The sequence below is a fragment of the Malus sylvestris genome, chromosome 15, assembly GCF_916048215.2.
Source record: "Malus sylvestris chromosome 15, drMalSylv7.2, whole genome shotgun sequence".
NCBI classification, from domain to species: Eukaryota; Viridiplantae; Streptophyta; class Magnoliopsida; order Rosales; family Rosaceae; genus Malus; species Malus sylvestris.
The window spans coordinates 19063999-19077534 of NC_062274.1; the positions used below are offsets into that span (position 1 = coordinate 19063999).

At 39.6% G+C, this 13536-nt stretch overlaps 1 pseudogene; it reads left to right on the plus strand.

Annotated features, from left to right (window-relative positions):
* The first annotated feature begins 4496 nt into the window (after positions 1 to 4496).
* On the plus strand, positions 4497 to 9490 carry LOC126602760 (endochitinase-like; annotated as a pseudogene).
* The last annotated feature ends 4046 nt before the right edge of the window (positions 9491 to 13536 follow it).

Below are 13536 nucleotides of genomic sequence, written 5' to 3' on the forward strand. Positions count from 1 at the left end.
GAGAGGTGATGTCGGGTACTTCTTCAAGTCATTGAATGTGCATTGGCGAGCCTCGTCCCAAAATGCATGCTTATCTGCCAAAGTGAAAGAGTATGACATATTTAGATCTTTTTTCATGATCAATTTTCTGAATAACGGGTGGTCTGCTGGAAGTTCTTTTTAGAAGGCTGCTTTAGCTATCGAGTCATTGCATCTAACTATCTTTGCCTTTTCTGCTTTGAACCTCTTCACATAGTCGTGAAGCGACTCTTTTGGGTTATTCTTGACATTAAACAAATGGTCAGACTTCTTTTTGATCGAGCGATAGGATGAGTCTTTAGTGAAAACCAAAGAAAGTTCGTTGAAACTCTAAATGGATTATGGCGGCAGAGTGCAGAACCAATCTTGCACATGAGATCGTCGTTGTTTCGATAGAGGATCATTGTGCTTCGGTAGTGCTTTAAGTGTATTTCTGGGTTTTCATCCCCTTTGAAAGATGTGAAATATGGCATGCTGAACTATCGTGGAGGCTCTGCTTGCTAGATCTCGTCCGTGAAGGAGGACATGCTTATGTTGGTCATGCTCTGTTGTAGTGCCTCGTCGATGACCTCGTTGCATTGGAAATTACGTTATCGCTTGGTCAAAAGTCTTTCTACTTCTTCCTAAATTTGCCTTTGTTGGGGGTAGCAGAGCTCTCGGCTACCCTTAGCCGTGACTTGCTGGTATAGGCTGCTCTTCCATATGTTTGGCTCATCTATGCCACAAATGGGGTGCGTGTGGTGAGTTCCAATAGGCGAGCGAGTTCTTCGTAGGTTGCCGTCTGAACTTGAGCTGAATTGAGTGACTGCTTCTCTCCGTCCGTCGTGCTGCCTACTTCGATGTGAGGTGAATGATGCTTCTTGCGGGCTTAGCCACGAATGAACACTTTGCTTAGAAGGTTGCTCATATTGACTATCAGAGTGTGACCTTAACTGTGAATGTATGCTTGTCTGTGGGCTTAGTCGAGAGTGCATGCTCATTTATGCGCTAAGATGAGAGTATACACTATCTCAGAGGCATAATTAAGAGTGTATATTGCCTAAAAGCTCGATTCGTGGCTGGTCAAGTGGCTGCTTCTTAGGACGCTGCTGGAGAGGTTATTTATCTGCCCTTGTCTTACTTCAGGACACCTCGTCTGGGGCACGTTGCATCTTGGTGAGCTACAAGAGTTGGTTCACCAAGGTCGCCTGCTGTGCGAGGGCACTCATCAACTCTATGACTTGTCGAGACAAGTGTTGTTCTCTATTTGGGTTGGAATAGCTTGGAAGGAATGCATCTTCTTGAGCAGTGGAAGTGTGGTAGACTCTGGGCACGAGATTTGAGTTGGAAAATGTCAAATCTGTAAAACAAATGTGGTGAAAATGCTCCCGGTTCAATCGTCGGTCCTAAAATTTGGAGCCAAGATGGTTGAACTAATTTTGGATCGATTTGGGCTACTTGGAAGGCCACAGGAGCAGACTGGGCTGAGGGAACAGGTTGGGCTGTGGGAGCAGGTTGGGCCACAGGAGCAGGTTGGGCCGCGAGAGTGGGATGCTCGACGTGTTGCGCACGTGGGTGTGAGGCTAGGGCTCGACTTGACAATGCGTTGGGATTTGAGTGACATGGCTTGGGCCGAGGCCTTGGTACCGTGAGCCTTGGATGACACGACTCGGGTCATGGTGGTGACACCATGGACTTCACCGCGGATAGCTACCGTGGTGGCCATCATGGTGGTTGCCATGGTAGAGCCTTGTGGTGGTGGTGTCGCTCCACTTATTGTCACGTTTAGACTCGTGGATCGCCGTGGTCCCATCTCTTGAACATTGTACTTTTCTTTTTCATTCGTTGAAGTTTCTAAATTTCTAACCATTGTACTTTTCTTTTATGTTTTATCAAAGAATTTTTGCAAATAAAAAATTCTAAAAATAAGAACGTACGAAAAAATCTACAAATAGACAAAAAAATAGAAAACCTTGGATGCGAGAGTCTTTTACGAGTGTGGGACTCAACTCTTAATGAAAGCACTAATTTGTGGATGCAAATTTCTTCCTCCTTGATCTTGGACAAAATTGCACCTACAAAACAAATAACACCTTAGGTTAAGGCCAAGAGCCTCACAAGCCCATGATGAAATGGGGGGGGCGCTTTTGCCCAAGAAACTCTGATGCCAAAGTTAGAATTTTGAGGGAAAGTGTTTGGAGAATTTTATAGATTTTTGCTAGCGAATTGGAAGTGAACTTTGAGGAGAATGATGGGGTTTAAATAGGAGAGTGGCCATCCTCCTTGGGTGAGAGAAGACCGGCCACCTAGCTCCCTTTGTGGGCCAGGTTCTTGATTTGTGTTAAATTGGGAGTTATGGAATAATTACCTAATCAATTAGCTAATTAATAGAATAATTACCTAATTGATTAGCTAATAAAAAATGGAAGATTTGGGGAGTTACCTTATGGAGAGGATTTAATGAGGATAGATGAAATATGTTTTGAATTATTACCTATTTTGGGTACTTTTAACTTGGTTGAGGGATAATTGCCCACTACTCGCGCATAGGAATTACGGTGTGCCTCAAGGGCATTCTTGTCCTTTTCATCCAAAGGTCCACGTGTCACATTGTGATTATTTTTGGCTTCACAGCATCAATTGCATATGCAAACTCCACATGATAAGGTCCGAAGGGCATGCTTTGCTCCTGGTTTTTATCCTCCATTTGAGCACGAAGAGAATTGTGAAGAATAAAGATAGCATAAAAGCATATTTATAGGAAGGTTAGGCACTTTGCGTGATGAAGCCTTTGTCGCGCAAACCTCTGCACTAAATACAGTATTGATTCTGATTCCTCTGATTCACATGCATTGAATGCTCTGACACAAAAATTGACTGGACTTTGTGCGACGAAGCCTTTGTCGCGCAAGTGTTCCGCGGATTACCATGTGTTGAATGCTTTGACCCAAAAATTAAACACTTATGGACATTTTTAAAGTGTTTTGCGCGACAAAATTTCGTCCCGCAATGGTTTCTGCGACAAAGGTTTTGTCGCGTAAAACCTTGCGCAACAATTGAAATTATCTATTTTATTCCGTCTCGAAAACAGCTTCACAAAATACTAATGTCAATATTATAGTATTTTTGGAATCTGTTTTTGAGTTGAAACAAAATAAATACAGTTCATATAAATTTATTCTTCCAAATTATTAATAATTTAGTGCCATTATTTAATTAACCATAAATAGACTAATAAAAAAACTATTCTAATCTTCCGCTGGTCCAGTCTCTCTGTGTTGCTCTACATCACGTTGAGCATCACACTTCAACTCCCGGAAACGATACTTGAACACAATGTTGATGCACTTCATCAGATTTGCATCACTTTTGTCAGTGTCCTAATTAGGTTGATATGCAAAAATAAATAAATGATACATATCACTAATATATTTTATCTAAAGAACTAAATTATTATTTAACCAGTTAATAATTTACACGTATTGTTAACGCATCGATCATGACAGTCTTTATCTCATCGGGGACGTCTCTCCAAGACTCTCAATTCACTCCGCATCTGTCACGCACTTATACCCTAACGTCACCCCTAAACTGCTTCACTATATCCGACTTCTTATATCCTACTAATTTTGTGTAAGTGATTCGGTAACAGCTCTTAGCAGAAGAAGGACCACTAGAGTCTGCCATTGCGTACAAAAAAAAAACAAAAATTAAAATAATAATTCTATGAAAGGAATTCTGGCTTTTACGTTTCTAAAACGAATTGTAAAAAATAAGGAAAGCAGAAGTGCATATTTATAGGAAGATTAGGGACCTTGCGCGAGGCAACCTGTGTCAAGCTAACAAAGAGATTTCCCTAAAATAGGGATTGGTTTATCGGAAAGCTCGGGCCCTTTTAGAAAAATGTGGGTCAACTAAGGGAAGAAAGATGGAACTAGATACATTCTTAAAAGAAAGCGCTTTGCCTTACCTATCATGCCTCTGTTCGAGACCCTTTTCTTTAAAACAAAAATGATGATGATAAGAAAGGATAAGGATAGAATTCAGTGTCATGACGTGAAGAAAGGGAAGGGATTTCCCCGGAAAAAAACTTTGTCGCGCAATCTTTTCACGTTAAAAAAAAATTACCCGCGGTTTTCTTACTGATTTTGCATGACGAATATTTATTTTTTGATCGTGTAAACACAATTGTGCGTCCCGCAAAGTAGCACCATTTTTACGCGATGAAGCTTTTTTTTTTTGTCGCGCAAAACTCACTTGCGCAACGAATTTTGCTTTGTTGCCCAAACATTTGTCAGGCAAAACTCACATGCTTCAAGATGAAAGTGATGTGTCTGACAAGCGTAGGAAAACCCTAGTTCTTCAAGGGAAGCCTTTTACTCACTAAGGAACCTTTGTGTCAAACCTTAGTGATAGTGCTAGAAAGTGTTTGACGTTATCTTCCTGTGAGCAAGGACATCTCCTATATAGGCAAATTACCCAACTGCATCCTAGCTATCATGGGACAGATGAAGCCTAGTAATCCTCCACCTTTATTCAGTTGTAAAACCACAACTAATGCACATACACTTAGTGTCCTACAAACAAGGGATTTTATTCTCTAGATAATTTTGACTTTAATTAATTAATTCTACGTTGATTATTCTTATAATATCAATGACAATTCACATGGAGTCCTAACAAAAAAAAACCAAGATGTGTGTTGTTCTTCCAACCAATATCCATGCACTGCTGACAAGAAATATTATGGCAAAGGACCCATTCAACTCACCCAATAAGTCTATCTTATCTTTCAACATGAAAGCATTCATCATCACCAACTTTGCAAAAGATTTGAAAAAGTCCTTTTTTTTTTGTCTGAATGTTGAGTTTTGAGTTTATAATACTGGTGAATGTTGAGTTTATATACAATAACACTTGTTTTCATACATAGTCTGTAGCACAATGTGACGGTAAAAAGAATTTAATTATTACAAATATATGATATGTTGACTTTTAGACTTTGACCATTAGGATATTGACTTCATCTTGACTTTTCTAGCTACTACAAGTATGGTCAAGCGAGCCAAGCAATCGGAAAGGATCTGATAAACAACCCAGATCTAGTGGCCACAGACCTGGTTATGAATGCAAATTTCCACACCCATGATAACACCTAAGATTAAGGCCAAAAGCCTCATGCACCCATGATAAATTTTTGGGGGGGAGGGGGGCTTTGGCCGAAAAATCTCCTATGCCAAAGTTAGAATTCTGAAAAGAATGTGTTTTGGAGTTTGTGGGCAGCAAATGGCTTAGCTTTTTAGTAAGATAATAGGGCTATTTATAAGGGAGTGACCGGCCCTATTTGGAGAATAGTGGCCGACCATATATGGTGTAATTGGAGAATAATTGCAAGATATTATGTGAGATAATATCTTGCAATTAGCATAATAATTAATCCCAAATTAAATAGGAAGTTTTGGGAGTTACCTTTTGAATAAGGATTTGACGAGGAGTGATGAGAGCAATTTAAATAAATACCATTTTGATCACCTTTGATTTTTCCTTAATTGAGTCGTTATTGTCCATTGCATGAGCATGGGAATCCAGGTGTGCTTCAAGGGTAATTTTGTCATTTTAACCCAAAAGTCCACATGTTACCTCCATAATTTTCTTGATTATTTTTTGCTCCACAAATGCCCCATTCCTGCTGGGCTGCTAGCAGGAAAAGGCATGCAGCAGGTGTTAAGATATCCAACTTTGATGCAAATTCCCACTCGGACTTGGAATTAGATTCGTCTAGGAGAGAGAAATAAATCACCTCCAAAGCCTATTTAAGTCTACCTTAAGTAGGGGATTAAATCAACTTCATAGGGCAATTATTTATCTCTACAAGATCGAAGCTGCTGAACATGAAGTGTCGGATGAGCAAACTGTTGAGTGTGAAGTGGTTGTTGCTTCCTGATCATTTGTTGCTTAGTTGGTATTCGAGTATTCGATCTTTTGAGCTGTGTGGCCTGCATCACAACATGATAAAGATCTGTGGAATATGAAAATCGTTAACTAATCAATCAAAATGAGTAATTGTGTGGAAATTCATTGGCAGTTTGCCCAATTCCGTTGAAGAGTAGACCCAGATGGGCGTCAGAGAATTAGTTTATCCTCTCGCACTGCAAAATTTACCCAGATGGGTGTCAGGAAATTAGTTTACCCTCTCGCACAAGACAGTAATTAGTTTATCCTCTTGCACTAGAAAGCAGACCTAGATGGGATCAGGAATTAGTTTACCCTATCGCACTGTAGAGCAGACCCATATGGGTGTTGGAGAATTGGTTTATCTTCTCACGCTTAAGAGTTTACCCAGATGGGTGTCAGGGAATTAGTTTACCCTCTCGCACTGGAGAGCAATTAGTTTACCATTTCACACTAGAGAGCAGACCCATATGAGTGTCGGGGAATTAGTTTACCCTTTCGCATTAGAGAGCAATTAGTTTATCCTCTCGCATTGGAGAGTAGACCCAGATGGGTGTCGGGGAATTAGTTTACCCTTTCACACTGGAGAACAATTAGTTTATCCTCTCACACTGGATAACAGACCCTATATGGGTGTCGGGGAATTGGTTTACCCTCTCACACTTGAGAGCATACCCATATGGGTGTCGGGGAATTAGTTTACCCTCTCGCACTAGAGAGCTTACCCATATGGGTGTCGAGAAATTGGTTTACCCTCTTGCACTAGAGATTATGGAAGTCGTTATTATGAGTGCATCTGAGGAAAACTAGACTGCTAGACAACTGAAATAATCCTTAGCCTGTTAGGTCTTGTTCGACGATCAGCTTAAGACTTCAAACTGCTTGTGGAACTCACGTAAGGGTGTACGTGGAAAATGCGGTAAACTGCTCCTAAACTTTCTTTAAGTATTGCATCATAGTTAGATGTTTTGTCGTGTGACCTTTTAAGGCTTGGTTGGTGATCAGCTGAGAATATGAATGGATTGCAAGCTTTTTCATCGTTAAATATTTTGCTAGCAGGGGCTGTTAATAAATCCATGTCTTCTGCTCAGTTGTTTGATGTTTTGAAGTTTAGAGTATCATGGGCTTGGTCGGTCCGATTAGGAGCCACATGGTAAGATCGGCATGGTTGGGAACTGAGGTGCAAGATCGGGGGTTGCCGATAGCCGTGGAACATATACATTCTGCTCAATCTTGTCAATGAAAGGTGATCTGTTTATGTTGGTCATGCCTCGTTGGAGCACCTCGTCAGTAGCTTCATTACGCTGGAAATCGCACAATCATTCGGTCAGGAACCTTTCACCTTTTTTTTGAGTTTGCCTCTACTAGGGCAGCGAAGCTTCTAGTTGCCCCCAATTGTGACATGTTGGTCTAGGCTGCTCTTCCTTATGCTCGGCTGGTCTATGTTGCGGTTGCGGTGCATATGGTATGTTCTTGGCAGGCGAGAGGGTTACTCGCAGGCTGTTGATTCAACTTAAGTTGGATTGAGTGACTACTTCTTTTCGTCTGTCGTGCTACCTACTATAATATGAGGTGGATGATGCTCATTGCGGCTTAACTGCAAATAAACACTTCGCCTGGATGGTTGTCCATGTTTATTATCGGAGTGTGGCCCCAACCGTGAATGTATGATCGTTTGTGGGCTTAACCGAGAGTGTACACTACCAGAATGTTTGGTTTATGGCTGGTTAATGGGCTATTTGCTGGGACATTACTGGAGAGGTTCGTTGTCTGCCATTGTCCTACTTCAGGACACCTCGTCTGGGCATGCTGTATCTTGATATGTTGCAAAAGTTGATTCACCATGGTCACCTACTACACAAGGGCGCTAATCAACTCTATAACTTGTTGAGACAATTGTTGTTCACCATATGGGGTGGAAAAGTTTGGACGATATGCATCTCCTTGAGTAGTGGAAGTGTAATGGACTCCGGATGCGAGATTTGAGTTAGGATATGTCAAATATATGAAAAAACATGTGAAAATATCCCCGGTTCAATCGTCGGTCCAGAAATCTGAAGCCGGGAAGGTTAAATCGGTCTTGGACCGGTTTGGATCACCAAATGGGTTGCGGGGGCAGGTTAGGCTGCGAAAGTGAGTCGTGCCACGTGCAGGATGCGGTGCGCCGCTAGGAGCGCGTTGGATCTAGGTCGAGGGGATTGTTGGCACGGCTTGGGCCTGTGATGCGCCTTGAGCCTGCACTGCTGGGGTAACACCTTGGGCTGGCTTGTGACGAGACTGGCTCTATTACCTTGCGGTGTGGGCTGCTAGCGCAGCTGCTCCCTATTCTTCGTAGGCTTGCTGCCATGGAGCTGGCCCACTCCCCATTGCCACGATGTTCCCAATGGCTGCTATGGTGGTGGTGCTCCGTGGTGCCAAAGTTGATCATCTTGCCCTCGTGTTGAGCCTCGTGAATCATCGTGGTGGGGCCACGTCTCTATCAGTTGATCCAGATCTTTGAACGTAGGAAGTTCCGTTTGTCATGGTTTCTGAATTTCCCGTTATTGTATTTTTCCCTTACCTTTATTCAAAGAACTAAAAAATTTCTAGGAATAAGAAAGTAAGAAAATTTTACGAACGAATGAGAAATGAGAAACTTTGAATGCGAGAGTCTTCTTTGAGCGTGTGAATCAAACTCTCAATGAAAGCACCAATTTGTGGATGCAAATTTCTGCCATCTTCTCATTTGATGAAAAGGCACCTGTAAAATAATAACACCAAAGATTAAGGCCAAAAGTCTCATACGCCCATGATGAATGGGGGGGCTTTGGTAAAAAAAATCTCTCATGCCAAAGTTAGAATTATGAAAAGAATGGGTTTTGGAGTTTGTGGATAACAAATGACTTAGCTTTTTAGTGGGATAATAGGATTATATTATAGGGAAGTGACTGACCATATTTGAAGAATAGTGACCGGCCATATATGGTGTAATTAGAGAATAATTGCAAGATATTATGTGAAATAATATCTTGCAATTATCATAATAATTAATCCAAATTAAATAGGAAGTTTTGAGAGTTACCTTTTGAATAAGGATTTGATGAGGAGTAATGAGAGCGATTTGAATAAATATCATTTTGATCACTTTTAACTCTTCCTTGATTGAGCATTATTGTCCATTGCATGAGTGTGGGAATCCCGTTGTGCCTCGAGAGTAATTTTGTCCTTTTAACCTAAAAATTCACGTGTTACCTTAATAATTTTCTTGATTATTTTTTGCTCTACACCGGTTGTATCATTCAAGACAGCCATAAGGTTTTGGATGACTCCACAGGGCAACAAGCCATCAAGCCATGATGTCATCACTGGTACGTGGAGCCCATCTAGTGCAGACACATCAGCGGGTCGGGTTCCCGGGTATGGAGTGATCACCAACATCAACAATGGAGGGCTTTAGGTGGCAAGGGTCAGGACGCTAGGGTTGCTAGTAGGATTGGGTTCTACAAAAGGTACAGCGAGATATTGGGAGAGTCCATGGGACAACTTGGATTGTTACAATTAAAGGCTTTTTCCAAATAAAATGCAATAATCCTATGTAATATGATATTTCTTGTTTCAATTTTCATAAAAAAGAGCTCCCTAAGTTATTAGTTTTAATTGCAATATTGAGAAGAAAGAATCGAACACAAGAATTTAGTTCTTGTTGCAAAAATGAATCACTTAACCTTGTATCTAAATTTGTCTATATAAATGTATGAATAATATCTTAAATATTATTTATTTAATTCAATAATTGTCGTTTATAGATTTTGATTTGAAAGACTAATTCCAATAAAATTAGAAGCGGAATCAGATGGTGACTCCTACTATAGCCCATCCCCATCTTTGAGAAATTTAGTATCTTCTACGCAAAAATTCTTCCCCACGGAACTAGGGAAAAAATGCACGCTACCTACATGAATCCCTGGTCTTGCCCTTGAGCTAGTGAAGACCGAGCTATTATACCAATTACCAAATAATAACTAACAGTACCAAATAATAACTAACTTACCAAATAATAACTAACATTACCAAATAATAAACATAGATTTCAAATCACTTCATAACCCATCACTTGGGAGGAGACTCTGGAAAGGACCTAAAGAAACAGAAAGTGTGTATCATAACCCTGATTATGGCACTCTATGGGTTTGACAAATTTTAATAACCCCTATTTCGAGGTGTGACATAGTATCCGTTAGAGACAGAAATTTTGGGCTTTTCTTTTAATAACTGAGGACGAGGATGTTTCAATTTTCACCCATTAGTCCATATTAGAGATGTATGGTTTGATTTTCTTCCTTCCATATCACTTTATATGACAAAGGGGTTCTTAATTCAGTCTCTGATCATTCACTTCTTCACGATTTGAGTTAATGAATAGAGAACACATTTCCCTCAAAAGAAAAAATACGTATAGTAAATCACTGAAAGATGGAAGAATCATTAGCCTTGTTGGTAGAGGAGGTTTTGGATTGAAATTTCATGAAAGAAAGGTTGTATTCTTGAATTAAAAAAAAATTAAGAAAGTTAATGGTTTTCACCATAAAATCAATTGGTAATATGAAGAGTATTTCAACTTAATTATAAACTCATGCAAAGTCCTTCCTCCCATTAATGTGAACACGTCTCTTCACGTGTGACAAATTTTTAAGTTTAGCAAGTAGACAACACAAATAGTATGACATGAAGGGAGTGTAGTCGTTGAACTTCAAATATAGGACAACTTGCTCAAATACCATAAACAAAATTGAGATTCCACCATAAAATTAATTGGTATTATGAGAAGTATGCTAACTTACTTATAAGATCATGCAAAATCCATCATCTATCAATGGAAGATTTATTTTCAATAAAGAATAATGCATTTTAAATTGGATTCACCTAAATGGACTTGTGAGATCCACTAAAAGGTTAATCTAAAGTTGACTGAAACTAATTGATTAAAACCAAAATTTTCAAACACTCTCGTTGGACCAATAATGCTATCCCACGACCAAGACTAACATTTAGTCAGCTCAAAGCATGATCAGGAACAGGGATGAAAAATACCAAGACTAACTTTCTTTTTATTTTAGAAATATTATGACATATTAACGACAAAATTCCAGATATATTCAGTCAATTTACATATTTTCCATAGCAAGACATTGAGAAATTCATTTTCCATAGACTGTTTGCTAGGAGACTAATGAAATAGAAGTTTATCATTCACGTTCATCTCAATTTTTATAGACAAGCCTTTTGAGTTGTCAAACCTAAAAATATTGTGGGTTGTTATTCTTAACAAACCAGCGGACGATTAAACAAAGAGGAAATTGAGAGAAAAGTTTAGAGAGAGAAAGAGTATAAACTGATTTCATTACAATGTGAAAGATTAGTTACAACTATTATCTCTCTAACTATATATAGAAATAGAAAATTTAATGACTAAGTAATCCTCTAACTACCAAATGACACAAGATTGTGACACATATACATCCAAGATTATAACAGCTGTTCAATTACATTCTTACACTTAATACCCCCTCAATCTCAACTGGAAAACCCCAGTTTGAGATTGGAACAATGTTTCAAGAACAACGGACCATGTAAGCCTTTAGCCAATATATCTGCAACTTGATCTGCAGTAGAAATATACTCGACCATTAAATCCCCTTTCTGAACTCGTTCAAGAATGAAATGAAAATTTGTATCAAGGAGTTTGATCCTCATATGAAACACAGGATTAGAACACAAAGTCAATGTAGAAACATTGTCACAATGTAAGAGTGGAGGAGAACGCAGGAAAACATGCAAGTCCTTCAGAATTAATCGAATCCAAGCCACATCAGCAACTGCATTTGCCAAGGCTTTATACTCATCTTTAATAGAACTCCTGGAAACACTTCCTTGTTTCTTCAACTGCCAGGATACTAGATTTTGTCCTAAGAATACAACATACCCTGTGGTGGATTTTTTGGTATTGTTATCAGAAGCCCAATCAGCATCACTATAGGCTGTTAAATCCATAAATTCTGCTACAGGAAATGTAATACCACAATGTAATGTGCCTTGTAAGTACCTTAGATCCTTTTCACCAAACAAAAATGTGTATATGTAGGAGTAACCATAAATTGACAAGCATAGTTAATTGCATAAGCTATATCGGGTCTGGTAAAGGTAAGATACTGAAAAGCCTCTACCAGACTTCTAAATAGAGTATGATCAACCAAAGGTGTCCTTTCATCCTTCAGAAGCTGAGTGTGTGGTTTACAGGGAGTGGAACATGGTTTACTAGAATCCATGGATGCTTTCTTAAGTAAATCATTCACATACTTTGATTAAGAGATGAATAGATCCTCATTCTCTTTGTAAGTGACCTGAAGCCCTGAAAAAAAAGTTAAGGGATTCATGTCCTTCATATCAAAAACTTCACCCAACTTGACACACCTCGACCCGATATGTCCATTAGGACTCCGAATCGAGCTGTGTTGGCCAACACCTGGAAGGTAATGAAGCCATAAAGTGTAGTGATGTGGAAAATGTGAATAAATTTAAACCTAAAAGTGCCTAAATATAAGAGTGCGCTGTGAGCGGAGATGAACCCATTTCCCGCATGATTACAGAACATAAGTACATTAACGTAAGATAATGATTATACCATCATAGGTAGCCACCTATACTGGGATATGCCAATAATCCTCGTCGATACGGAAGCTCAGCTACTAAAACCTGGAGGGGCGAAAAACAGAAGGGTGAGTGGGCACAAAAACAAATCTTTAGAAAACACATTTCTCTTTTCTGAAAGTAATAACCCCTCCCTATAAAACCCGTATAGTTTCCAGAAAATAATACTACATAAGTACGAAAACGAATGTCTGAGTGCAGTGAAAATGGAAGCATGCCATGCCACGATATCTCAGCAATAATAAGAGTAAGCCAGGTGTGAAATCAGTCTAACTAGCATACCAGTCGGAGTAAGCCAGGTGTGAAATCAGTCTAACTAGCATGCCAGTCGGAGTCACCTAATGTGACATGTATGACTGGACTTATTGCTCATCAGTCTATGCTAGCATGTCAGAGTCACCTAGTGTGACCTGTATAACAGGCTGGGTGTAAATATGTACGCTCTAGTGCTAAGATCATGTGATGGCTAGCGATAAATCCTAGGTCACTTATGAGTCGGAACTGCCTAATGCAGTCTGTATGATAGGTTAACACCTACTTGGATCCAAGACGAGCGTGTGGTGCGGGAGGTGAACATCACGTTCTGGCCCAAGACGGGAGCACTAATATCGGGGTACAGCAATGATGAGCTCTAAATGAATATATGCATGCTCATATAATGCAACCATTTCAACCACATAAGAACTCACCTGAACTTACCTGCGCCTCCGTAGGATCATTCGTCATGATCACAAATCTCATCGTAATGCAATATTTAAATATAACACATTTAAATCATGGCATGCTATGCATAATCAATTTAAAACATTTATGGAAACCGTAATATATATAGATAAACAAATGCCCACTTACCTCAAGTCCACGCTACAACTCCCTAGCACAAATATCAAGACGTCACGA